The sequence below is a fragment of the Pogonomyrmex barbatus genome, unplaced genomic scaffold, assembly GCF_055798465.1.
Source record: "Pogonomyrmex barbatus isolate J1 unplaced genomic scaffold, ASM5579846v1 scaffold2, whole genome shotgun sequence".
In the NCBI taxonomy this organism is placed as follows: Eukaryota; Metazoa; Arthropoda; class Insecta; order Hymenoptera; family Formicidae; genus Pogonomyrmex; species Pogonomyrmex barbatus.
The window spans coordinates 12,616,411-12,643,623 of NW_028297116.1; the positions used below are offsets into that span (position 1 = coordinate 12,616,411).

At 30.5% G+C, this 27,213-nt stretch overlaps 1 protein-coding gene and 1 long non-coding RNA gene across 2 annotated transcripts in view; one reads left to right on the forward strand and one right to left on the reverse strand.

Moving 5' to 3' along the window:
• Positions 1-27,213, reverse strand: part of Ubx (ultrabithorax) — a 209,480-nt gene that overhangs the window by 31,534 nt on the left and 150,733 nt on the right. The gene's annotated exons all lie outside the window — the stretch shown is intronic.
• Positions 5,739-11,184, forward strand: LOC148936678 (uncharacterized). The gene is made up of 5 exons (XR_016139284.1): positions 5,739-6,011; positions 6,591-6,855; positions 7,362-7,760; positions 8,339-8,620; positions 10,301-11,184. It is a non-coding gene; the product is annotated as an uncharacterized LOC148936678 (long non-coding RNA).

Sequence of the window (27,213 nt, forward strand, 5' to 3'; positions counted from 1 at the left end):
AAATTAAATATACTGTAAAATTTAAATAATCATATGCAATACACATATCTGATATAATGAAAAAAAATAATAAACTATAAAAATACATATGTACAAACGCAACTGAGGAACTAATTATTAAAATCTGACCAAGAAATATAATTATAATTTTATAATATTATAATTTTTATAGTGATTCCTTTGAGTGTATATTTTTCTAATTTGAACAAAAACAAATGTCAAAATAAAGATTGCATGGCTATCTGAAATTAGCCTTTATCTCAGCTATATTCAAAAAAAGCTTAAGTTCGGACGAGTTTTAAAATAAAAAATTGGTTTGCATCACAAAAAATAATGCTTTAAAATAAAAAGCCTTTTACGAAACTCAATATAAATTATATAATTTATGTTAATCAAATCAAGAATTATATTAATAAACGCGAATATTCAACCTGTATATACCAATATACCTGTTTTAATAATCTTATGATCATATATATATTTCTGTAGTGATAATAGAATTTTGGTTTTATGAATATGCTATACACGTCATAATGCAAACGTTTTATTGTATAATATATTGTTTTCGAAATTAAAATTATAATACAAGTGTCGTACAATATTAAAATTATTGATAATATTAATCTTACTCTATTTATTTAATTATATATCAATAAATCTAGAAAATTTTGCATTTTTTTTGTATCTAGAAAATAAAGATCGGATTATTAAAAATTCATACATACATAAAACTTTAAAATTTCATTAACAATAAAAAAATTATAAATAATTACTCTAAAATAAATACACAACAAATAATATAGATAGAAATTATTCAAGTATAAAAAAGATAGAGAAACAAAAACGATACGATATATCTCTGATGGAAATTGAAAAAGAAAACGGAGAGAGGAATAGAGGGAGGTATCACAGAGGGATGAGAAAAAAGCGTTGCTGTCTGCAGCCTCGGCCGATACGGAGGAGAGAAAAGGATGGGACTACCGCGTAGACTGGAAATGAAAGAGCTCAGCCCCGAACGGGCGATAATTCATTCCTGAACCGAACGAGGCAGCTGAATCCGGCGTTGCACACGTGCACGATTTCGTGGAATGGGCGGCGCTTTACGTGAAAACTCGCGACTAGTGATATCAATGGGTATGGAATCCACGTTAGATTCGCAAAATAAAAAAACAATCCTTCTTTTTTTTTTTAGAGAGAAAATTAATCCATATCGCAAATTGTATTTAGAGCACAAAGTGCTCTGTATAATCTGTAATTTTATTAAATTTCCTATCAATTATAGAAAGATAATTTGTTATATATTTTCAAATATGTCGCAAAATTTTTCTGTTGATAGATTTTCATCAAGTAATTATATGTCTTAAGGACAATTAAATATATTTATATGAATTATTTATATGAATTATATGAATTATTTCAAGAATATGGAAAAATTAACAAACAAGTTTTCATAATTTATTTATTTAATATAGAAGAATTATAATAGAAAAAGAGAAGAATTTTTTTGTAATTTATTAATTAAAGATAACATCATTCACATAAATCGAATGTAACAATGTTAAATATAAATGTTAAATATAAACTTAAATATTTTGTTATGTATCATAATTATTATGATAGTTCCTTCTTTCATTTTAAACGAGGTCTCAAATGAGGTTCACTATTTATGATAAAAATCGGATGTATATTGATGTATATTGATTCTATTACAAAGCTAAACTTTAAATTTCTAAATATTTTTTATAATCATGATTCTTCTACCGGAAGAATTGGTCTTTTCTATATGAATTGATCGTGGGATGAAAGTGAAACTCGTTTTTGTGTCGGCTTCGTTTTTCCGATAGTCAGTGAAACTTAAGGGAATACCTTCACAATCTCGACCCTTGTAGTCAACTTTCACCGTCATAAAAATATAAAAGCGTTGTCCTTTCAGCATGTTACGTAGAACGGGGCCAGTCTACATAATACGGTTTGTGTCCTTCACGCAGAAATCTAGATTTTCAAAAAATCAGTTCGACCAGTTTTGTTACATTGATACAAAAATAGAGAATTAAAATAATCCTAGATATAAGCAAGATAATAAATTAAGAGGATTAAAATAATTCTAGATGCTGAATTGTTTTGCATTGACACTTAAAAAAATACTATTTAAAAAAAGTAAATATTATAAGCATTATGCACTTACTTCTACATTTATATATTAAAAAATAACAGAATACTCTGGAAAAACATTGCCGTATTGTTATCAGTATTTACAGGATAGACGTTTAAAAATCAAGACAAAAAAAATACTTATAAATTATTTTTTTACATAGAATAGATTTTTCTTTAAATTAATAAGTATTTATTAATTTTTAGTCTTGTATCTTAAAGATTTATCCCTATGATTAAAAAGAAGGAAGAAAATTTTGGTTCTAAGCATAGCCAACTAAAGACAGTCAGCGTGAAACGAAAAGCAAGATTTAGATGTTATCCTCATAATGTTCTGCTTTTCTTCTACTCCTCCTACATGGTACCATTTTCTCACCCTCTAAGACAACCACATGTTTCTTCGTTCGATCTTCTAAAAATTCTAAATGACTTATTTAGAAAAGGTATTCATTTAGAAAATGCAGTATCTTGATGAAATCATTATGATTTCTCGGAGAAATTTAAAATAATTCTATGTTCGAAGTTCTGACCTAAAGTACAAATTTTAAATATAATATATAACACGACATAATATATTTTATTGAACATTAAATTAATTTTTAGAAATTATTTTTGTAATAATTTTTGTAATAATTTTTGTATGATTATATGTTGCCAATAGCATTTTTATTCTTCTTTTTAAAATATATATTAGAGAAAAATTTGATAATCGGAAACAAATAAGAGGGCACAATATATTTTTTCTATAAAATATTTTATTTCCTAAAGCAATGACTGTATTTAGAGTAATATGATTTTATCATTAAATCTTAAGAAATTTTAATGTTCTTTCAAGAATTTGTCTTTCTAAAAAAAAATCCTAAATTTTCTACGAATGAGATTAGCTCATCCAATCAGACGCAACATTGGAAGGGCGGGTTTAATTAAAATCTTCTTGGAGTCAGGCTATACTAAGTTCACGACTGGGAAATGCCACAAGACGCAAGAATAGAACAGAAGAGATTTTCTTGCGACTAGAATTTCTAAATAGTTTGCCAAATTAACGAAAAACAATATGACATTATAATAACAAAAATTCATGTTTTATTTAATTAATATTTATCAAAATTATTTAAAGTATGGAATCCAAAAATTTTAATAGCTGTATTCGATTACTTCATTTACGATTTTAGTATTTAAGATTAAGAGCTTATTTCAAAATAATATTTAATAATATTTACAGTAGTCTTCAAATTATAAACGTATTTTTCATATATCAGACTAGTAAAAAGTAAACAAATTTGCATATCATTTGTTATTTAAATAGTGATTCATGTTTTTGACTTTCAATGAGAGAAACGACATTGACATATTTAAATGAGGCAATGACGTATTTAACATATTTAACATATGATTATTTTGTATATATGAAATGTAATTTTATTGTATATTTTACTATTTTTTTGATATATCATTGATTGTTATTAAATATTGTAATTAAAAGATCCAAAGAAATGTAGCTCCAACAATATAATATTATATCATATACAAAACAAATCTTATAATTTTAATAAAACAGTAAAAATGATTTTCAAATATTGGGATAATTTAATTTAGAACAAAATTATAATAAACTACAAACAATCTTTTCCTTTAGTTTTTTTTTAATTCTGTAAAAGTTAAATTTTCTAAAAATTAAGATAATGTATCTTGTGTTCTTGTACTATAGATTCTCTATTCGCAGCAATTTTGCAGATTAATGCATTCATTTTCATAATTATTATACATTCATATATTTATATATTTTCTTTCTTATTTATTTAGTTAAAAAAGTAAAGGAATTTTCAAAAATCTGTAAATAAAAATCCAGTAATATTCAGTCTCAAGGTTAAGGGCTGCCAATCAGCCAATACAAAATCTTCATAAGTGGAGCTATAAATTTATCATGGTCTGAACACCAAGCCTATATTTACTCTATTATACAGGCTCGTTTTTATAAGCCGTTTATGTTTAACGACAAATAATCGTTTAGATGCTGCGCCATGATATGGGTCATAAATTTGCCATGGCGTTCGAGCTGTGTTATGATGGTGCGGTATATGCGCAGGTCAGTACCACCTTCATTTTAAACAGGGTACAGAAGGTGGCAGCACCACGAAAACAGCTGCTGCGCGCAAGCTACGGCCTTGAGATAGAATTATACTGCCATCTGCTGCATTTTGCCGGAAGATCGAGTACCTTTAGGTTCCAGCGAAACAGGGTAGAGGGCTTTGCTCTATTTGGCGGGAAAAATAGTAATCTCTGAATTTTTTAGTTTAACAATCGGAAAGAATATTATAAAGATAACGGAATCATCAAGTTTATGTCAACTTTAATATATCAATATGTATTTATAATTTAATCATAGTAAGAAAATTTAATAATCATAAAATATATATATGACTAATATATATAAAACTGTCAATCTAATAATAAATGAAAAAAGGATATACAAAATTGCTAATTTAAAAAATAAAAACCGTTATTTTTTTATGTTAATTATATAAAAATGTGAAGGCCAATAAATAAGCAAACGAGATGTAATTTTATTAAATATATGTGTATTTAATGCATTTTAATGTTATGTGTGTGTGCGCGCGCGCGCGCGCGTGTGTGTACGCATGCGCGTGCGTGTGTGTGTAATCTACGATGAAATTAACTACATATGCATGATATGCTAATGAATCATACGTAAAAATGCTAATGCACTGTCATGCGATATTTATAAATCGTGTGTACGTTCTAAACTATAACCAATACATGAGCAATCAATTATAGTGCAAGTATAAGAAATATTCATAATTATCATTATAACATTAGTGATAAAACATTTAAATGTTTATTAAAGGCTCTACTAAATATGTAAATTTATATTTTTAAATGTAAACTTTATCGCATATATTATTAATCATTGCATACATTATAATTATATTATATTTTTAACCATTATTATAATTTATTATAATTTTATAAGACTGTACATCTTTTCTAATATTTATAATTTATATTATCTAAAATATAATTAATTTTTGTGTTTTTATTATTATGTAGCATTTTTATTTTATTTACTCTAGTAATTCTTCTTATAAAAATTTTAATTTTCTTTATAACGTTAAATTTTATTTTTTTCTTTAAAACATTAAAATCTCTGCAAAACTAAGGATAAAAGAATTATAGATTACATATTTTTTAAGCTAAGCAATAATAATAAGTATACATAAAAAATATTACACATTTCGCAAAAAATATATTTACTAAATATATGTAAATATATCATTTCTTCAAAAGACTGTTATTTTTATTTCACTAATAGATATTAAAAATAAAAGAAAATATAATTTTAAATAATATATAATTTTTAATATAATTTTAAACAATAATATAAATTAGCAGAAGACAAATAACATAAAATCTAGTATAATTCCTTGATGTATGTGTGTATGTGTGTGTGTGTGTGTGTGTGTGTGTGTGTGTGTGTGTGTATGTGTGTGTGTGTGTACTTATAAGTTATTTTATAATTTTATTAATAAAAGCCTCTCGAAAGTTAAGAAGTGCATGCGACACAGAAGTATCATTTATGGACGCCCCTGTCACTTTCATTGTATTTACAGCGGACTGGCACGTGGCATTGCTTATCAATCATTCGGATCAACTTACTGTTTGGTCCGTGCGTCTACGTCCACCGTTCTTGTAATACCAATCAGTCTTACAATGCCCGCTAACACCAATCCTTTCGCCTCGTGCGCGATCGTTTGGGTGGTCCGCGGACGGAGCCAGCGAGGTGCCAAGGTCTGTTATTAGCGACGGAGTAGGGATAGGCAACAGTGAAGGAACACCTGAAGGTACGTTGCCATGAATTTTTGCTAAGAAACTTCCAGCCGCGTGGCGATCGGTCAAATATCGATTAGGCCGATCCGAGTAACCTGTTCTGTAAGCAGGTGTATACGAACTGTTTCGTAAGAAGTCGTAAGTTTAACAACGTATTTCCTGATAAATTCAGATATATCGCTTTTTCTTTGAAAACATTAAAAAAAAATAATAATTGTCCTAATAACTATCCTAAATAATAATAATAATAATAATCCTTATTTTTAAAATTACAATCTTAGCAAAATGGATTTTAAAAAATAAATAACAAAATCTTTATTTAACATTCAGATTAATATAACTTGATCTAATACTACTTAATAGAATTTCATCGTTAGGCTAGATAACAAAGATAAAAAAGGAAATTATGAAAAAAATGAAAAATGAAATATTAAATTCAATCAAAATTTGATCTATTTTATATATTGCTAATTACAAAAAATCAACATATGAATAGAAAAAAACTTATATAAATTAGGTAAATTTATTAATAAAATTTTTTCAAAAAGAAGCAAAAGTATACACCTAGCGAAAATATTTACTGGGTGTTTCAGTGTATGCGTTTGGTTGACTATAAAATGAGATGATAAATGGCAGACTAGGCTTGAGCATGCGAGTTTGGTTGGACAGGTAGTAATACTCTTCGTAAAGGCTGTAACTCATACCTCATCGAACCACGAGAAAATTGTGATATGACGATCAAGAGCGATAATCTGGAGTAAAACGCTGGGAAAGAATTGAGGTGAAAGGCAGAGATCGACGACGACCAATTAGCCTACATAACCATTTTACGAGTATATCCGTCCCAGTCGTGGAAAAGTAAGATTTAATCACGCTACGAGAAGGATGTATGTCTGTTTTCTCACGCATAGCGAACTTCCTCCTAAAACGAGCAGCCGGTCTATTACTCACGTGCGCGATGATAAACCCGTACAATTGTCTTAATTAGTTTGTTAAAATGCGTTAGATCATCCACTCACGCAAACCACGCTGATTGAGATGTATCGTGTTAATTTACTTTTTTTCGTTAATATTGTTATTTAATAGCGTTACTTCAACAATTTTATATAATATTTAAAGAATGCATATTGTACGCGGAGTTGCTAATTACAATATTTAAAATTTAATTTTTTAATATACACATATTAATTTTAAAACATTTAAAAAAGTCTAAGAAAAAATATTTTCCTATTAATAAAATTTAAAAAAAAGTAAATTTTTTTTTATATAATTTGTCATGTCGCAAAATATTATATATTTTGTATAATACACAATAATTGACTGTGTAATATTAACGGGTAAAGAAAATTACAAATTTTGCACAGATGAAGCAGGAAACTGCGTAGAGCTCGACCGGTTTTCTGGTTCCACGCAGTCGAGATCCCTGGAACATTCAAGCACCACGCAGTAGTTCGCGCAATCACGTTGCGCAGTAGATCGCAGAATAGATAAACGTGACACCAGCGCGGCGCTCGTGCTGTGGTTTTAACATCCAGCACGAAGAAATATAGAAACTACTCCCAGACGTTTCGCGCATCGTTCCTAGATCCACATCTCTCTGGCGAGAGGATAGCTTATCTCGAGCTATGCATCGAAGCGTTACGCTGCGACAAGAGCTATACCTTGGATGCTCATTCCGTGCCTCATATAAAGAAAATCGCGTTAAAATGGAGATTATTATGATGTTGTCTTGTTATCTTGTTATCTGTTTCTAGCAAACAAAGGTACATGCAGATATATTCTAGAAATGTCAGATTTTTAATAAACCGACTCGTATAAATTAAGAAATGACGGACCGCAATTAGATAAAGTAGTATCAATTTCTTCATTTGATATAAGATAAAGGACAAAAGATTTATGTAAAGAGTATTAAAAAATTCTTCAGAAGTTAGAAAGCATGTAATTCACGTTTCACATTACTTGATAAATTCAGTCATACAATTTATGTTGTGTTAAAATTTTGAATTGTGATTAATTAATTGTTTTGTCAGTGAGTATTTATAAATATTAAGTAGTTTATATAGATCTTAAAATTTTTCAAATTTGTATGAAAACCTACATCCACTTAATTTAAATATATAATTAATTTTTATATTCATCACATTTAAAAATAAGTACATATAAATACTGTAAATCTTATGTATACTTATACATATGTAATATATCATGTTTGATGTATAAGACTTTTCAGAAGTATTTTTCAATGCTCTTTACCAAAAATTTTAAGTCCCATAATAATCGATGGAAAGAACAAGGCTGCAACAACTAAAATACCATTTAACAATTTCTGGTCGTCCCACAGGAAGCACGATGAAATAAAAGATGGACAGAAAAAAAGCCAAAGACATATGACGTATGTGCCTATTTCAGCTAATAATCCCGTTATGCCCGGTTCGACTTTGCCTCGCGGCAGATAATGGACGCGCCAGAAACCGAACCCAGGAGTAAATCAGTACGTTGGGGGCGTAAAAGGGGGACGGAAGGGGGACTGAAAGGCCGCCTCATCATCCGTCAACTGTCAAACGTCCAACCAATCCTATACGGCAGAACCAAGAACCAAGCAACCACCCACGGGGCCTCAAGGGTAAATTACACCTAGTCTTCTACCCAATCTCGCTTTTTTCTTCCTTTCTCTTTTTCTTCCTTCCCTTTACTCTACGTATCAAAGTCTCTGGAAATTCTTTTATTCTTTCCATTTTCTATCTAATGAGAAAAAAGTAGATCAATACGATATTAGATAAAGATACGAGATTTATAATTTAGTAATAATGGATTTATAATTTAGACAAAAAAAAAGAGAGAAAAGAAAAAGAAAGAATAATAAAATATTACTATGTTATTAAACAAAAATTACGGACACTAAAAGAAATGGTTTTATATCATAAAATATGTATACTAATTCAATCATAAAAATTCCAAAATTTGACATACAAAACGAATTCTATCAGAAAAAATTTTTTCAAACGCTTTCTGTTGGTAATTTCAGAAATTATGGAGATTTTCGCTATTTAATTTCAAGGGATCAATATATTTGCAGTATATTTAAAAAGTAAAAAAATTACAAAGTTTTTTATAACGCTTTTTAAAGAAAAGATTTTTTTGAAATTTTTTAAAGAAAATTTATAACAACTCAATTAAGCAAAAATTTGTTTTGAGATATGAGTAAATAATATTATGTATATGTGTATATGTATATATGTATATATGTGTATATATACATACGTACATATACATACACATATATATATATATATGTGTGTATGTATATGTACGCAAATTAAAAAATTGTAAATCTTGATTTATTAAGCATTTACATAATTCATCGTATATACATTCAACATACGTATAAATTTTGTTAAAATAAAATTTTATAAATAGTTTATAATTTTATAATAGTTCTTATATAAATACAATATATTTAAGTATAATATACAAAAATATAAAACAAAAATTGTGCTAACTTACCAATTATTTGATCCCTCCTTTTTTAACAGCAGTTATTATTTTGAAACATTCAACTCACATTTCAATTTGAAGTAAGCTTTTATGGTAATCAACATTTTAACATGTTTAATTTTGTATTGTAATGGAGTGATAAGAATAACTTAGCCATGTAAAGAAAATGCTAATAGGAGAAGTATAAAGGAAATAGATAAGTAAAACGTGAGCAGTCAAGGAAAATCTCATGTTGTAGTTTTATATAATTGTCAATAACATACTGTAATTAATTATATTTATGCAAAGTGATAACTTCTTCGATATGATACAAGAAACCAGTTTAACGGAATGACCACATTACAAATGTCTCTTACACGTGTTAGTTACTGCACTAGAGTTCGTCAGCAAAGTGAATCCAAAAAATTATTGACAGAATTATTGCAAAATGTTCCATGTGATTATATAATATTAATGTCATTTGAATTATGTGGCACTCAAAAGTTGCAACAAAAATTGTAAATTTTATGAAAAAAATCTCTTGTAAAAAATGTTTTATGACTCAAAGAACAAGATGAATTCAATGACACAGGAACCAGATAAGATCGCAAAAATATTAATTTTCACAAAACAAAAATCAGATATTCACGGTCGGAAGCATATGATCACAATTGTCCAAAATCACTATAAAACAGAGAAGAGTTTGACGCAGGAAAGTAATGACATCCGGTATACGCGTTGCTAACTTGAAAACGGACAACAAAAAGCGTAATTCGTAACCAGTGATAATATTCTTTTATGAACATTTCAACAAAACTGATATTATTAGGAAAGAGGAACGAACCGATTGGGTAAGCTAACGGATCGAGACGCGCAGAAACACTGCCAGGATTATGAAGTGCGATGTTGATGGCAAGCAGCGCCGCTGAAGGAGGAAGGAGCGCGCGCGGGAAACACACGGTGCGCACCTATACGACCTGCCGGATGCCACAGAACACACAAGCGTTCACGTCTACTTATCGCCACATATCGTCGAGCATTCAAGCTAGGGCACGTCTCGGAATATTTTCTAACGACAAAATTATTGACCATTAATTTTCATAACTATTACATATTGTACGAAAATATACAAAAAAATTCAAATATTATGATCTTTTCTAGTTTTCTTTGGTATTTTTTTTTTCATAATTTTATATTAATATGTCCTATGAAAATTAATTTTATATCAAATTAATAATTATATTTAACGAAAACTTATTTTTCGCAAAAATGAGTTTTTATATATGTAATGTATAATTTTGAATTTGAAAAATTTGTGAATATGACGACCTCTTTAAAAATTTTCTTTGTTTTAATAAAAGTTAACATCTTTAATAATGTAAACGATAATATTATAATGTATTACAAAGTTTATACTTATAATAATATGAAAGAATATTATTCAATATATTATTCAATATAAAGAAGATGTAGCAAAAGTAAAATAATCATAATGTAAATACATTGCAATTCATTTTTTACAGAAGTAACTTTTCTGCCTTTACATTACAATACTCTGATGTGCCGAATTTCGGCACATTTATAGCAATTCCGTAGTTCTCATCGTAGACTATATATCTGCAATTACTTTGATGGCGAGGAAAGCTTTTAACGTAGCCCACCATGACCGCCGACGAACGAATCAAACATAGCTTACTAACATGTACGAAGCTACTAGCCATGTTGAGGAGGGAAGCCGAAGTAATACCTGGGACGTGGACGTAACGTAATGTATCGCCGCAGGAACAAGCGTGTTACAATGGTAACGCGTTCTGTCACGGTACGTGATATACTACATGATGATGTGGACTAGAAACGCCCATGCGTATAGTCGTAAGGTCTGAAAATATCAGCAATTTCTATTTCTTCATATGTAAAAAAAAAACAAAAAAAAAAGAATTTTACTTTATCTTTAATATTTCAAAAATTTTCGATAAATATATATTAATATATTCGATAATAATACATTTATTAAAAAATTTGATATCTAGTGCAAAAATTTTTATACAAATACAAGAAATGTTTCTTAATAGAATAGATGTAATGTAATAGATTCTATCTATCGTATATATTTAAACAATTAATAGTTAACATATAAAAATTCTAATATTGTAAGATATTTTAAAGATAAATTATTACGAGAACGTATAATTATTATGAAGAAAATATACAAATTAGAAACATAATGTAAATAAAACAGAAAACATATATTTAATCCAAATGTTATTCAAATTGAGCTCATGTTAGTATAATTCAATTACCGTAGATCAGGCTCTATTTTACTTTGTAATTTACGTGCATTTCATAAGGGTTTGAAATTACTTAACATTTCTTTAGCTTTGTAATCTCTAAAGTTACGTTATAAATAGAATGTTGTTTCTTTCATGTATCGATGAAAATGTTTTGATTATAGTTCTTGGAATCTAGAGATTGTTCAAAAATTCGTAGAAACAAATTACATTAAACTTTTCATCAAGGTTCGACGTTAAGTTTTACGAAGCTAAAACAGAATCGATGTTTATGGATTTCCATCCACATGTGCAGGTAGAAATCGCCACGTGAAATCGTGTAGTTGATAGTAGCAATTACAAATCGCGTGATTTGTGGTCGTAACTCGTCGCGACGGCGGCGTCGTGACGCTCCCAGGTTACCTGCAGGTGGCCGGCACGAAGTTACCTTCGCCTTCAGCACGGCATTGCTTTTTGAATGACGGAATATTACATCGAATTTTACATCCCTCCGCGAAATTAGCGATGTGTTCATATGGCAAACTCCATCAAACATCAGAAACTGGCAATTTGAGAAATAGTTTCCAAGTTAAATTCGAAAAGTATTCTGAATTTTTTTTTAAGTCTTATTTTTATACTATTTTATTTACGGACAAGTATATCTTTAGTTTTAAGAAATATATACATTTAGATTTTAATTGTAAAACAAATCTTTGCATTTAAAAATTCGATAATTTCTTAGGATTAATTCCATGAAACTACGTAATATATGGTATTAAAAAGCATCGTAATATTTCGTTTCATCCATGGGCAGTAATTTAAAACACGATCAGTGGCACAGCGTCGACAATTCAGCCAGCAGGAATCGACACACGTGGATTTAGAAAGTCACAAACGGATTGCGACCGCCGTCGCCGACACTCAATTTATTCGCTGCCGCCGAACTCGTTCGGCCGTTAATTGAAAAGCGGACAAATTAACACAGTGAATGGATCGCTGCAATTTATAATACCATGTCTGTAACAATAGATAAATACGAGTGCCGAGACATAGATACAAAGATTATTAACGATAATGAATAGAATAAATAGAATTGATTGATTTTTATCACAAAATTCATAAAGTTGAAGTATCTTTGTTACATTTTTTAACGTACGAGAAAATTAAATTTTATTTTTGAGAAAAAAGTCTTGGAGAAAAGTAAGCCGCGATTTAAATTACTTGCAAATTTTTACTTTAATTTAATATTATGTTATACATTAGTTAGAAGTTATAAAAAAATTATTACGTATATTCGTTATCACTTTTTTTATCGCGCATTGCTTTTAATATTTTAGATATTTATAAAAGTTAAATTATTATAAAACATATTAGATGTGGTCTATTAATATATAATATACAGATTATATGCAATAAGTAATTATATGTTGCACATATTAAGGTGCAGAAATTTAAGTAATTTAAAATTGATATGTAATCAGAGGGAAGTGACTCGATACAGTTCAAAGAAATCATCCCTATATTCTACGAATGTGTAGAGTCAATGCGAAAAGCCGTGTAACAAATACAAACGATTATTATCGAGCTCCATTTGAAGGGGTAACAGTAATTATAATGATTATATTGTTGGGAGGTACGCGGCCGTCGAGGAATAAATTACAGGTTTGCTTGCTGTGTGCGGTCGACATAGCACCATAGCTTCGTTCGATAGATGCGTATCGCAGTATTTCATGCGACAGAGAGCGCCACTACAACTGCCGGTTTCCTTATCGCCGTTAATATGGCCGTTATACGAGTTAGACTCTCGTCACTCTTGATCTTTAAAAAATTAAAAAAATCGTGCATTTGCCTTGCGGTGAAAGGCAGCATTGCAAATTGTGGATGGTGTCAAGGCTTCATTACAATCATAAAAGAAATTAGACACTATCGCACCTGAATCATGAAATGATTCATTGAATAATAATAGCTAACAATTAATAATTTCAGCGAAACAGCAATCTTATATGTGAATCAATAATTATTCAATTTAAACCTATTAATTATGAATGTTATGCAACACAAATTATAGAAAGTATTTACGAGAATAGTAATCTTTTATGTAAATTTATGATATATGTAAATTCTTTAGGAAAAATAAATATATTTGTTACATAATATTTTTGCAAAATTGCAAAAATACAGCTATACGTTATGAAATAAAAATTTACTACATTTCATAAAATAATAATTTATTGCCATTTTTATCTATTAACAGCATATGATTTTATTAAAAAGAAGAAAATAATCTTTATATAAATTTTTAATATTTCTATTTATTAAAATCTATTTATTAAATTTTTTTTTTTTATTATGCAACATTCCTACGCATCTGTTTCTCTAGCATGCATCATTATGGATATATTTCATTTTTTTCATTCAACTTTTATGATTGAGTGATATTTTAATTACATTGCTTTTTTCTTATCTTTTTATATTTAGATTCAGTAGATATAATAAGTATTTTATATTTTTTTTCTTTTTCTATATTTGTTATAACCATTACTTCCGTCATGCGTGCCTTCATTTTTGTATGTATTCAATCCTCTTTTCTTTCCTCTTTCGCAAAACGTTACACAGTCCGCTTCTTCCTTCTTAATCTTCTTGCTCTTATCTTCTTTTGTCCGCGTCCTTCTTCACACTTTCCTTGTTTGTGACACCATCTTTCTCCTCCATTTCTTTCTTCCTTTGCGAGACACAGCGATACATCTGCGATTTTCTTCTCCTTGTCCTCCTTCTTATTCCTCTCTTCTTACCGTGGTGAAGATTGTCGCGCGATTAGTGTAGGCTCTGATGTCGCGTGGAAGATGCATTGCCCTCGTGCTTTGGACCGCATTATATGTATCCGCGGTGTATGCATATCTACCGCGGCTTATACGGGCACCGTTTATATACGGTAACGTTGTAAGTGTATAATCGCCGATCGCATCTGCTTGCACTTTGTGTCAAGCCATAGCACCTTGCATGTCGCCAAGCACCAACGCTGTGATGTATCCCGTACAAACGAAATGATACGTTACAGTGACCCGTGACACTTTCGAGCGATCCACTATTATATCACAATTATCTACTTTACTAAAGTAATTGTTCTCATGTTATTGCAAGATTTGTTGTATCGATATACAATAGTTTTTAATATAACTCTGATACTTTTAGAATAAAAAGTACATTCATCATACATGATTATGTTACAAATGTTGTAACTTGCAACGCGTTATAATGAATGTATTCAATAGAGTGAGCAATATTTAGAAAAGAAAGAAAGATGTATGTAGAGTATAGAAGAAGATACTATAGTAAAATAATGACATTTCAATTTAATTGTGAATATTAAAAGTTTTATTTTATGAGCGCGGGCATGGCGAGTGACAAGAATAGTAACTTAAAACATTCTTCCAGCTGCATTCAGTGCTATGTTTGTTCCTCATTTGGTCCAATTGGCAATTAAAATTTCTTTGATATACTGAACTGATTATCTCGTCTATATAATTAACAAAAAAATAAATCATAAATAAGACACTTACAAATTAAGTTTTGTAAACAAATTGAAAGTTATTATATAATATGAACTATTAAGTTTTTGATATTATTACTTCTATAGTTATTTAATCGTATTTATTATTCATATCAATTGTTGAAAATTGTCTGCATCTTTCTTATTCTCTTTTCTAGATTTTTTTGTAGACTTTATTGTAGACTGTAAAATTCCAAATAAAAGTATCAATTATAGAACAGCAGAATAATGCACTGGTTTTGTGGACCCGACCAGCTGATGATTCACTGTTGCTCGTTACTCAAGCAGCTTTTTACTTTAATCATATTAATGAAGCATTTAATCTCGCTGCGTGTTTTACAAGCCGCCGGGTGTGTGGGCCTATCCTGGTTCTGTTGTTGACGAGGATTTCTCAGCAATGCTTTTGCGAGCACCTTTCTAACCTTCTCGTATTCATTCGTGTCTCTTTCTTAGTCTTTTATTTTTTTTACTTTTTTTCCGTTCATTTTTACGTGATTGCTTTATTTTTCATTCCTTAGCAGCATTCAGTAATAAGTCTCTTTTAATCTTCCATTTACACCTTTACCACAATACTTGTGTGGTATTGTGTGGTATTGTGTATACTATTAGTATCATTCATATTATTAACAGATATTATTGCAATAATATTGTAATACAATGTAATACACATATTTATATTCATAATATGTTTATGAGCGTAAAATTATTATATAAAAAACAAAATTTATATAATTATTTATATGGTTATTTCATATATTCATTACCAAAATAAATGAGAAGTTTTTGATACATTTTACAAGTCTGTTCCATGAATTGCAAATATTATTTTATGGAAAAATATTTTTGTAATGTATGTATTTTGCAAGAATTTTGTCATCATGTTTTCTCACTTCTGACATCATTAATACGATACGGATAGTCGCAGTGAGCTAGCAATAGTCTCAAATTTAAAATTTTTTAATGAAAGTGTTCTTGATTAAAAACACATTTAATTAAATTAAATTAAATTAAAATAACTAATTAATTAAAAACAACAGATGTGATAAACAAGGAATATTTTTAGTTTACATTTTTCTGTATTTTTCTGTATTTTTTAATATATTATCCATTTGGTATCTATCTCGATCTTATTAGTAAATTAGTTATGTTTAAATTTAATTTTTATAAAAATATGTAATTTTGGTTTAATCTTACAGTTATAATACAAAATAATACATTTCAGTTTTCTTATAACTAATTGTTATATTGTTATGCTCGAGAGATTTTCAAATTCATTCGTAACATTGTCGTACTCATGTATAAATAAAAGTTAGTGATTCAAAAAGTGTACAAATATAAAACAGAAATGCTATATCACACAATAACTAATGAAGAAATTATAAAAGCTATCTATAACTGACCGAAAGTTGCGCGGAACTTGCACAGATTCCAGGATGTCTCCTGGTTTGACAGTTCTAAAGTCGATCTTTTTACTTCGTGTCGATTGCCCCATATCGATCGGGCACAACATTACAAATATTGTAGCAGAATATAGGGACAAGTATAAGAATATAATATCATGTATGCTGTGCGCTTATGCACAATAGAATGTTAATAATACTAATATATTATTTAAAAAATAGGAGACAATATAATGAAGCATAGAATTATATTATATTAATTGCACTTTCTTTGTTTCATTCGCGCGAGTCATTAATGTTTGATATTGTTAAGATGAATAAGTTGCTTACATTACCAAGCAAGATGCAGGGACATGCTTCACAAGGCTTGAGGCGTTGCAACGTCACTTACCTGAAACAATAAATTACATGCGGTTAGACATGGATTGTATACATACATATTCTGCTAATACGCAACGTGTTGTTTAATTTTGTATGTTTCTATATATTCTCTCACGTCATATACATGTATGATTTATGACCTCCTATTTTATATCAGAATATCAATTAAACATCAATATAAATATCTTTTCAATCAAATAATATAGAAAAATATATTTGACATGATTGTTTTGCATAAAAATATCATAATAGGATTCATATATAAAAGTTATTTGAACTTGACAGCTTCTTCAATAAAATATTCCCTCTCAATTTAGTTATTTATTAACCGTACGCGTATACACATACTATATAAACACGCGCGCGCGCGCGCGCACGTACGCACGCACGCACGCACGCACGCACACACACGCACGCACGCACGCACACACACACACACGCACGCACGCACGCACACACACGCACGCACGCACGCACGCACACACACACACACACACACACGCACGCACGCACGCATGCACGCACGCACGCACGCATACCCACGCGCGCGCGCGCGTGCGCTCACGCCATATATGTATATTTACAATATGTATGTATAATATTATACACGTTTATAAATATTTTATTATATTAATAATTGTAAGATATAAGTAATTGTAAGATAGATATTTTATAATTATGTCCAATAGCGCTAACATATAGAAAATATACAATTTAATAATTTAATAGCTAATGAAAAAATTATCAAAATTATTTACCGATTGAATCGAAATGTATTCATCCAACATATACGTGTGATAAAGTCACATTTCTCGCACAATCATGACAACGATATCTGAAGCATGGTCCAACATCTTTACATTCTTATTGGCTGATATTCAGCATCTACGCGCACATTTATTGGTTCACCCGACACGTGGTGTCATTCATCGAACACTTTGCTGTTTCCAAATGCCCACAGGATATATGGATAACGCGCACAGACACCATCAAAATCTAATTATTTGTCAAATTTTCATCACGTTCACTAATTTAAAATTTATGACATGCGATTTTATTTATTCGATAATTATGGATAATAATACAAATTCATAACGCATGTAGTCAGCGCGAATTGCAAAGTAATTTCAGACGAAAAATGTATATTTGGCAGAGGGAGTAAAAAAGAAAAAAAAGGAGCGGCACGAGACAGAGTGGAGACACCACATAAACCTTCCAGGCCGCAAGCCACCACATAAATATAATAGAGAAGGTAAGGCCTCGTGATGGTCGGCCGGCATTGCCCGCCGAACCGTCACGGACTCGGCACATCGTACAGGAAGGGGGAATTTGCGCGAAGTGGGGTGAGATGGGTGGATGTGTCAGAGGCAAAGTGGTGGCCACGCGGGGTCGAAGGGGGCATTGGTGGACGACTCCTCTCTCTACACCGCGCAATACACGGCGGCGTGAAACACGGGGAAACGGCACGAATGATCGATGGGATTCTGCGCCGTTGCGGGCATGGCATAGGTACATACCCCCACTATTCTCACCACTCACACACAAGAAAAGCGGTGGGGAATCCCCTCTTGGCATTGACGAGTGTGCTACGCCGCCTGGTGAGTACGATGCACGTGGTTGCTGTTAGAAGTTTAAGCATAATCTCGTAGATGGCGCACTATAGTTTAGTGCTAAAAGCGCCATCCTACAACGGAATGATGAACATTGTAAATATAAAAAATCGATTTAATTGAAAAGCCGATAACTCAACAGAAAAGAAAAATTTTACATATATCTATATAAATTATAGGCACAGTCCATTTGATGCTCCAAATGCCTCGAAGTGCTCTTTGACTTGATCAATTGATACAATTCTTTGTTTTGATTAGTCAATTAAATATTTTGTAGAACTAATAAACCATATTGCTATATAATTTACTGTATAATTTATAAAGAAACTATAATTTATAAAGATATTTATAAAGAAACTATAATTTATAAACTATAATTTATAATTAAAAAATAATTTATAAAGAAACATTGATAAAATATCCATACACATACACACACACACACATATGTATTATATGTTTATATTATATATATATATATATATATATATATTAATACAGTAGTAAATAAAATATTCTAAACAAATTAATAAATCAATATAAAAAGAAAATATAAATATATTTGTTATCGCACATACTCACTTATAAAGAAAAAAAAAATATTAAAGTAAAAAATTATTTTCTGTTATTTTAAAAAATTAAATAATTATATAGCCTTAAAATGCAATATAAAAATATTAAAAAGATATTCTATTTAATAAACCAAAAGAAGATTTTGATAATTTAAACATAATATTCTTAAAATAAAATATTTTTCTGTCTTAGAATTGTTTATCTAAAATTTACACATCATATTTAAAAAATAATTTAGCAATTTAGAAAATTTCATGATCAACAAAATCCATTTAAATCAATTAAAATAAATTGAAATATAAATATATATATGTATATATATATATATATATATATATATATATATAGAATTATATTTTAAAAGTTATATTTATTTGCACAATTATAAAGATCTCAACGCTATATATCCAGTATATTGTGAAACTTAAGCATTTCACACTGGCGTATAAATATTAATGTGTTTATATTGTGTGCACTTGTTATTTGTTGATTCATGTCACAATATATGAACTTAATTGTCACATTATCAAATCATTCACGATCGACCGCTGTGCATGCGTGGAGTAATGCAGCTACCTACCAGCTAGAACTGATCGGCTTAGGCGATTTGTTGAAACCTCAAGGTGAAATTTAGTTACGCGACACCTCACGCGCACGTGCCTATAAACTGAGAACGCGTGAAGCATTCGTGAAATGCAACCATCAGACCACCCATATCGTGGAGTCCGCTCAACACGCCCATTGACGTGAGTATTGTTTTCATGATCGAGCGCACCGATAAAAATTATTGAATGAAAGAAAACGGCTCATTCAACAAAAAAAAAATATATATCTATGTACAAAATGAATAATTACATATAATTTTATTCACATGTTTAAAATTAATAATGTGCAGTGACAAAAGAAAAATAGCTTGAAATAAATTTAATCCGTCAAATCGCAATAAATCAACACAATGTGCGGAATACTTGAAATATTTTATCTGCTTTAAAATGAAAGATTTTAATCATATTAATAATAACATTTTAATAATATTATTTATATCGAATTATCTCGAATAATTGTAATAATAATCTTCAACAATAAAAACAGTCGTCATGGTGTGTTTTAGGAAACATAAGCGTTATATAATTAGTCACACTCGGCTTCACAGCGGGAATCGCGCCTCCAAGGGTATTGTACTTTATATCACGAAAGTAGCGCGAAGCACGGTAAAGCAATTGATCAATATAGCGCCAACAATCCCTTGTAGCTACCCCTCCGCAGCTTCCAAGCTCCGTCTATCCCTTCCTCCGTCTTCTTTCGTCCAAGTCCCAACGGCGTGGAGAGAACGCACCCCCATAACAAGTTTCTTACTCATCTTTTTCGTTCAATAACTCTCCATCCAAGATGGCCACCGCGGTCGTCCCTCATTGGCTGGGGGAAGGGTCGCAGGGGTCTGTACGGGGTTTGGGTGGTTGACCCGTAGTGGTGCGGTGCGGGGCGCAGGAGGGGGTTGGAAGCAGTGACGCTATCTATCTTCCGTTGCCTTGGCTCGGCGTAACATAAGGCAAGATAAATTGCGGGATCTCCCGGGTTCTTGAACCTTTCTGGCAAATTGCATAAGAATATCCACCCTCCACCCCACAGGCTGCCTCCTCTCTGCTCCTCTCCCCTGACTGCCCCCGCGGCTCCAATGGAATTGGAATTAACTCGAATAAATCACCTCTGCGCGGCTCTGTACGGATACGCAAGAGCTTCGGCCGTGTTTCTGCTCCACGAAGTTGAAATTTCTTTTAGTGCAATACAATGTTATAGTATTACAAACATTCATATTTCTTAAATTCTTTATTAATAGAAATAAAATAAAATATAAGTTTCGTTAAATACAAACAACAAATGTCATATTACGTATTGTGACATTCTTCTTTTTCAATGCAGCAATTATAACAAGATCATTCAACAAGATTATAATAAGATCTTCTCTTGTTTTAAAAATTTTTGCGAAAGTATAAACATTAATAAGTATAAACATTAATAATCATATTGTTAAAAAGAATATTATAATATTTGTCTTAAAAAACATTGTTATCTTTTAATTAATTTTATCATAATTTTTTGTATAAAATTTGCTAATTAATATACTGAAAATTTTAGTTTAATTTAATATCTTTAATTTCTGAGAATCATGATATAATAATATAAAAATAGTTGATAATCAAAAATAGTTGTATTAAAGGTGCATAAAATAATCGAGATATTAACTATTATTTATTTTAGAAGTTTATAAAAAATATATATTTGTATAAAAAATAAATGAAAGAAAAGAGGTACTATAAGATATCAATCTTGATGTCATATTTGTTGCTTTCATAAATTTGTCTTTATCTAAAGTGTTGAGTTTCTTCTTGAATTCTTTGTACATTGTCATTTGAGTCATTAATCATTAAATCAATTTATAAAGGAATGTATTAAATTTTTTAAATTGAAGAATATCTGGATTGATACGTTCAATCTGACGTCTAAAAGATATCATCAAATAAGGAAACATACATGATACTGACTGTATGTATGTATGTATGTATGTATGTATGTATGCGCGCGCATATCATGACCGATTGATTAGAACAACGTATTTGTTACGTAAAATCAATAGAAGTAATCTAATTTATATTATTTTATATCCAAATTTATTTCTCAAGTTTTATCTTTTAATTTCTTTATTTCGCGAAGAATTATTTTATAAATAAATAATATATATCATATAAAAGATAATGTACAATATTATTCATAAATTATTTAGTGTGGAAAATCAAAGTGTCTTACTAGAATACATCAGACACGAATGAGTGCATAAACCAAACTGTCTTTTCAATCAATATCCTAATACGATTTATCTCAAGCTATTATCTACTTCATTTGTCACAATTACGGGGCTCGTAACCCTTTTGCGCGCATGCTTGTTGCGATATCTCGATCGCATGCCATCAACATGACAGTTCCCCTCTTACTCAGGCAGAGAACCGAAGAGGGGAAGTGGCTGGTTATCACTGCCTGCCGGCTGGCTGGCTGGCTGACTCTCCGTATCGCTTTCCGTGTATTGCGGCAGGTCAGTAAATCCGAAACCGAGCTTTACGATTTGTTTACTCCGTACTGGGTTATGGGACCCCGGTTATATACCGTAGGTATGCGCAGGCTATGTGATCGCGGCCATAAACGCGTCTGTTATGCGCTCGTAAACCGTGAGAGTCCCACTCAACGTTCAGCGCTATAGCGGTGTTTCCCCTTCTGCGGTCGAGCCTCGTAAAACGCTTGTTTTACGATTGCTGCCTATCGTTGACGATGCTGCCACAGTTCGCGTGGTGAAAGTATTCAATGTGTTATCTAAATCGTCATTCTATCCCGTTTCCCGATCCTTTCCCTTTCTATTCTCATGCTCAATCGCGTCTGAAGGACGTCGACACACATATGGCCGACCTTGATGATGGGCAAGGCTACTAGGTCAACTTTTATATTACGTATATTATGTCGTATATTAACTTTTATGAGACAGATTTTTATAGACTAAAATCTACTCTCGTTGGAAAAGACTTATATATTTCATTTATATTGGATATTTTTTGTGAATTGAAATTTATATTTATAAATTTATATCTAAAATATTTAAACAAATGCACAAAACAATAGGGTTTAATTTTTTTAGTCAATAAAATATTTAAAAAAAAGAGGTAAATAAAATGATTCCGTTAAATGTGCATAATTCCGTAAAATGTGCGCAATCATTGAATGTGCCAACAATTTTCTTCTGCAAATAAAGTTGCGCTTTACTAGAATTATTTCGCACCGTTTTATCATCTATTTTAGATATTTATCGTCTGGCACTGAACTCTCATTGATACATCAAGTCTAAGTAATTCATCTCATATGTTCCGTACAAATATGCAAATTACATTGTAGAGTAATGGTTCCGTGTCACGATCAGTGCGCCTCTAGCGGTCGACGTTTTATCGACGACTGCTCTATCGTTGATGACGCCACATTCTACGTCACAACGTTGACGTCACGAACGGTATAGAGAAGGAGCGACGACAGAGTGGATGTGACGTAACTGGATCTAAAGGGAGAGAAAGAGACAGGTTGCGCCAGCCATGCTGGTGTAGGTAGGGGAAGGAAGAAAAGGGAGCCATTATAGAAGGGGCGCGACTAGGCTGAATCCTCCCCACCGGCCTGGTCGGCCCACCGAGGAAACAGCTGTCAGCTGCGTGGAGTTGCGGACCCGCAACTCTCACCCACCAACCCTCCTACATTCTAGTCTGTGTGCATGTGTGTGTGTGTTAATACATGTGTCTCGTGTCCCAACCTAAACTCATCCAGGCACAGAATCAGCCGGGCTGCCACCCACCCCTGATGTTAAAATATTCCGGTGGGCGAGCGGGCGGCGAGTGAGCGGTGCGCGCGGGACGGGAATAGTCCGGGAGAATTATGGCCGCCTCCGAGAATCAAATAACTCTTTAATCCGCGGGCGCGTGTACGTTGCTCACGTTTCTTTCCACCGTATGTCGTTTGTCTCGCTTCCGCTCTCTTGTGCACATTGTAATTTTCTCATCGCTGTCATTGATCCAATTATCTTCGATTAATGACGCTCCTGTCATATTAGTGATTCAAAAGATTTTTATAACTTGCAGAAAGAAATTTATGTTTCCGTTTTTATGATTATACGTATATTTGTAATTTTATAATGAATATAAAGATAAATTGTGTCTGAAAACAAAACTGAAATAAAGATATAACAATTAAAATGTTGACTTTATTAAGATTGTATCTCTTAATACACACGCGCGCGCGCGCGCACGCACATGTCATACATATATTAACTTATATTAAACTAAATGCATCATACACTGATTAAAATGCAAGAAATTTAAAGTAGAAAAGATTGTCCATTCCCCAAGTTAAACATTAAATCAAATTAATTAATACTTGGAAGTTAAAATTAATGTAATTTAATTGAAAAAGTTATCAAATGTTATTGAAAGTTAAGAAAAATAAAGACGAAAAGAAAAAATTAAGATTTGATATAAAATTGCAGAACAAACTTTATTATATCTGTTGATGTAGATCTGTTGATTATGTAGACGAGAATTATTATTAAATTCATATATATTAATGCAGTCAAATGTAATTAAAATACACAACGTATATTTTTTCGTTTACACGAAAATCACGAATAAGTACATCTCTCATGGCGTTTATACACGTAGATTAAATATCAGACAATCATTTACGTGTAAGAACTCACGCATTTGTAAAGGGCGCCAGGAAGATATATGGTTCCGCTAATTTGTTCTTCGTGAGTAAATCCATTATTAGGCGGAACACGAACTTTTGCGACTAATTGTAAGTAACGTGTGCATGCCTGAGCGACTATTACAGTAACTTGTATCAAACATGCGTCCGCACATGTAAGAAAATAGTACTGTTATTTCAAACAATTTGATAAAATTTGATATACAATAAAAAAATATTTTGCATTTTTCTTAGAGAAAAAATATTTTTTTAATCATTTGTTCAAATGTAGAAGATATTTGAAAACATTTAAATAAGAAACTTCAAAAATGTATAAAAAATAAGAACATAATTTTTAATTTTTCTTTTATTGTTATCATAACAATTACAAAAATATTATTACAAAAGGAAATTTAAATTGTAATGTATAATTATGAGATTATTTGATATTAAAAGTACAAATTTTTAATAAAAATACTTGCATTTTAATTTTGGTTATAATTGAATACAATTAAGTAGATATTTTTGAAACACATTAAATTACAGGCATGATAAAAAAGGGACAGTAATTCAGGATTTATTGTACAGGCATAAAAAAAAATTTATATGCAGCTTAAGAAATTTTTTTGTCATTATTGAAGAAGGCATATGTCCTAGAATTAGAAAACTAACAATAAGTTCTGAAAAGGATCTTTGGCTAATAGTTTCTTCTCAATACAAGATTTAAGACGGAAGTGGACTATAACCATAACTATAAAACCATCAATTCAGTTTTGTGGTTTTTTTTACAAATTTTTTTCACAGATGTAAGAGGTAATGGTAAGGTAGAGAAATGGTAAGAGAGATATGTAAGAGGCAAAAGACATTAACGTGAAAAATCAATGTTACATAATACGACTCTGTACAATTATTCAACATGGTATGAATTTGATTCTCTGTAAAGAATTATATATTTATATATTATTTTTGTAATATTGATATCCTTTGTATATTATTTTTTCGACTAATTATACAATAGATATCAATTATGTATCAATTATTCATTTTTATATTAAATTATATCTTTGAACCTAAAATATTTATATTAAATTTTATTAATCATTCTAAATAACTTTGGCATTTTGTAAGTAAACAATTCAAAATTTTCTAAAATAAAATTTTTGTGGAATTTAATAAAATTACACGAATCTGGTTTAAATCAGAGTTAAGTTAAGAGTTTTGAAAAATTTTTTTGTAGCCATTGGTTTTACCAAGGTCGAGTAAGTATGTAGTCATAAGGGATGTGGGCAACAGTCGGTCATCGGTGAAGCTATAAATCGGCGGCTGACGTTTTTTGTCTGTACCGGAGGTACCGGACAGAAAAAGGTAAAAAAGAAAAAAAAGGCGTCGTAGCAAAAAATTTTAACGTCCAGCTTGTTATAAGCGGTCCCCAGTTAGGTAGACGCCAAGAGGTAGGATGACATGGGACCTAAAGGGGGCCGAAGAAGGAAAAGAGGGGCTAGAGGGAGATTCAGGAGGAACAATGCCTAAAGTCACCAGGAAGAATGTGGTCCGTCGGGCTACGAAAACGAAAACGAACGGACTTACTCCGTCCATCTCTCTGTGGAAGACTATCGATAGTCTTTACAGCTCTTTTCTACTGGGAATAGATATACGAGAGAATTTAATATATCATTTAACATTACATCTCAATTGACTAGTAAAAAGATTTTCATAACAATTAAAAAACAGAACGAATTTTTGAAAAATTTGCGTGAGTATTTATACCACGTGAACGTAATATTTTTTCTAAATAGTCATAATTTATATTAAATATTTAGAATAATTTGTAATAATTGAAATAATAAATATTTGTAATAATTATTTAAAAAATCATAAAGAGAATAATGAAACATTATTGAATTGAGTATTACGTATATTAAGCTGAGATTTTTTTTCTTTTTATGTCTATATATCAAAATTAATGCTATTAAATGATTTTCATCTATTTTTATTAATTATAACTTTTATTAAAATGTGTGTGTATAAATTCGCGTTCAATCTTTATGCATACAGTAAATTCAGCAAGTTTTATAAAGCAATCAAAGACTATCTCAATTTATAATCAACTCTTTGCTAATGATAATGAACAAGAAACGAATCTAAAAAACTAAAATGTCAGCAGGTAATATTGCTACGGAGGCTTTCATTATCGATGCGTAGATTTAATCTGATGATATACTGCTAAACACCATTTACATTAGATATTTTATTTTGCATAAATAGATCGTTTAAATTAAATAAAAATTGTCAAAGATTTTTATTTTTAATAATATGAAAATATTGTTTGTGTAAAAAAAAAATTATGTACAAACCAATATATATATATATTCAATAATCATATTTTAAATCGAAAACATTTTATTTCAAACAAAATGTTAATCATTTCACAAATTATATTTCGTCACATGAGATATATTTATTTTTCAAATAAACTTTTTATCTTCAATAAAAAATAGTTTTGTTAGCGGACAAACAATTTATCGCAATATGGCTTGCCAGCTGCAAAAAGAAATTGCTTTTCTTTCGATTTTTCGCGCGTTTTTCTTATAGCGCAACTTCGCTGTGATGCTTGGCCCCACCCCTTCCTTGTCGCCGAGAAAGTTTCCGCCGGTTGCGCAGCCGGCGCCTATGAGCACTCACAGATAGGAAAAAGC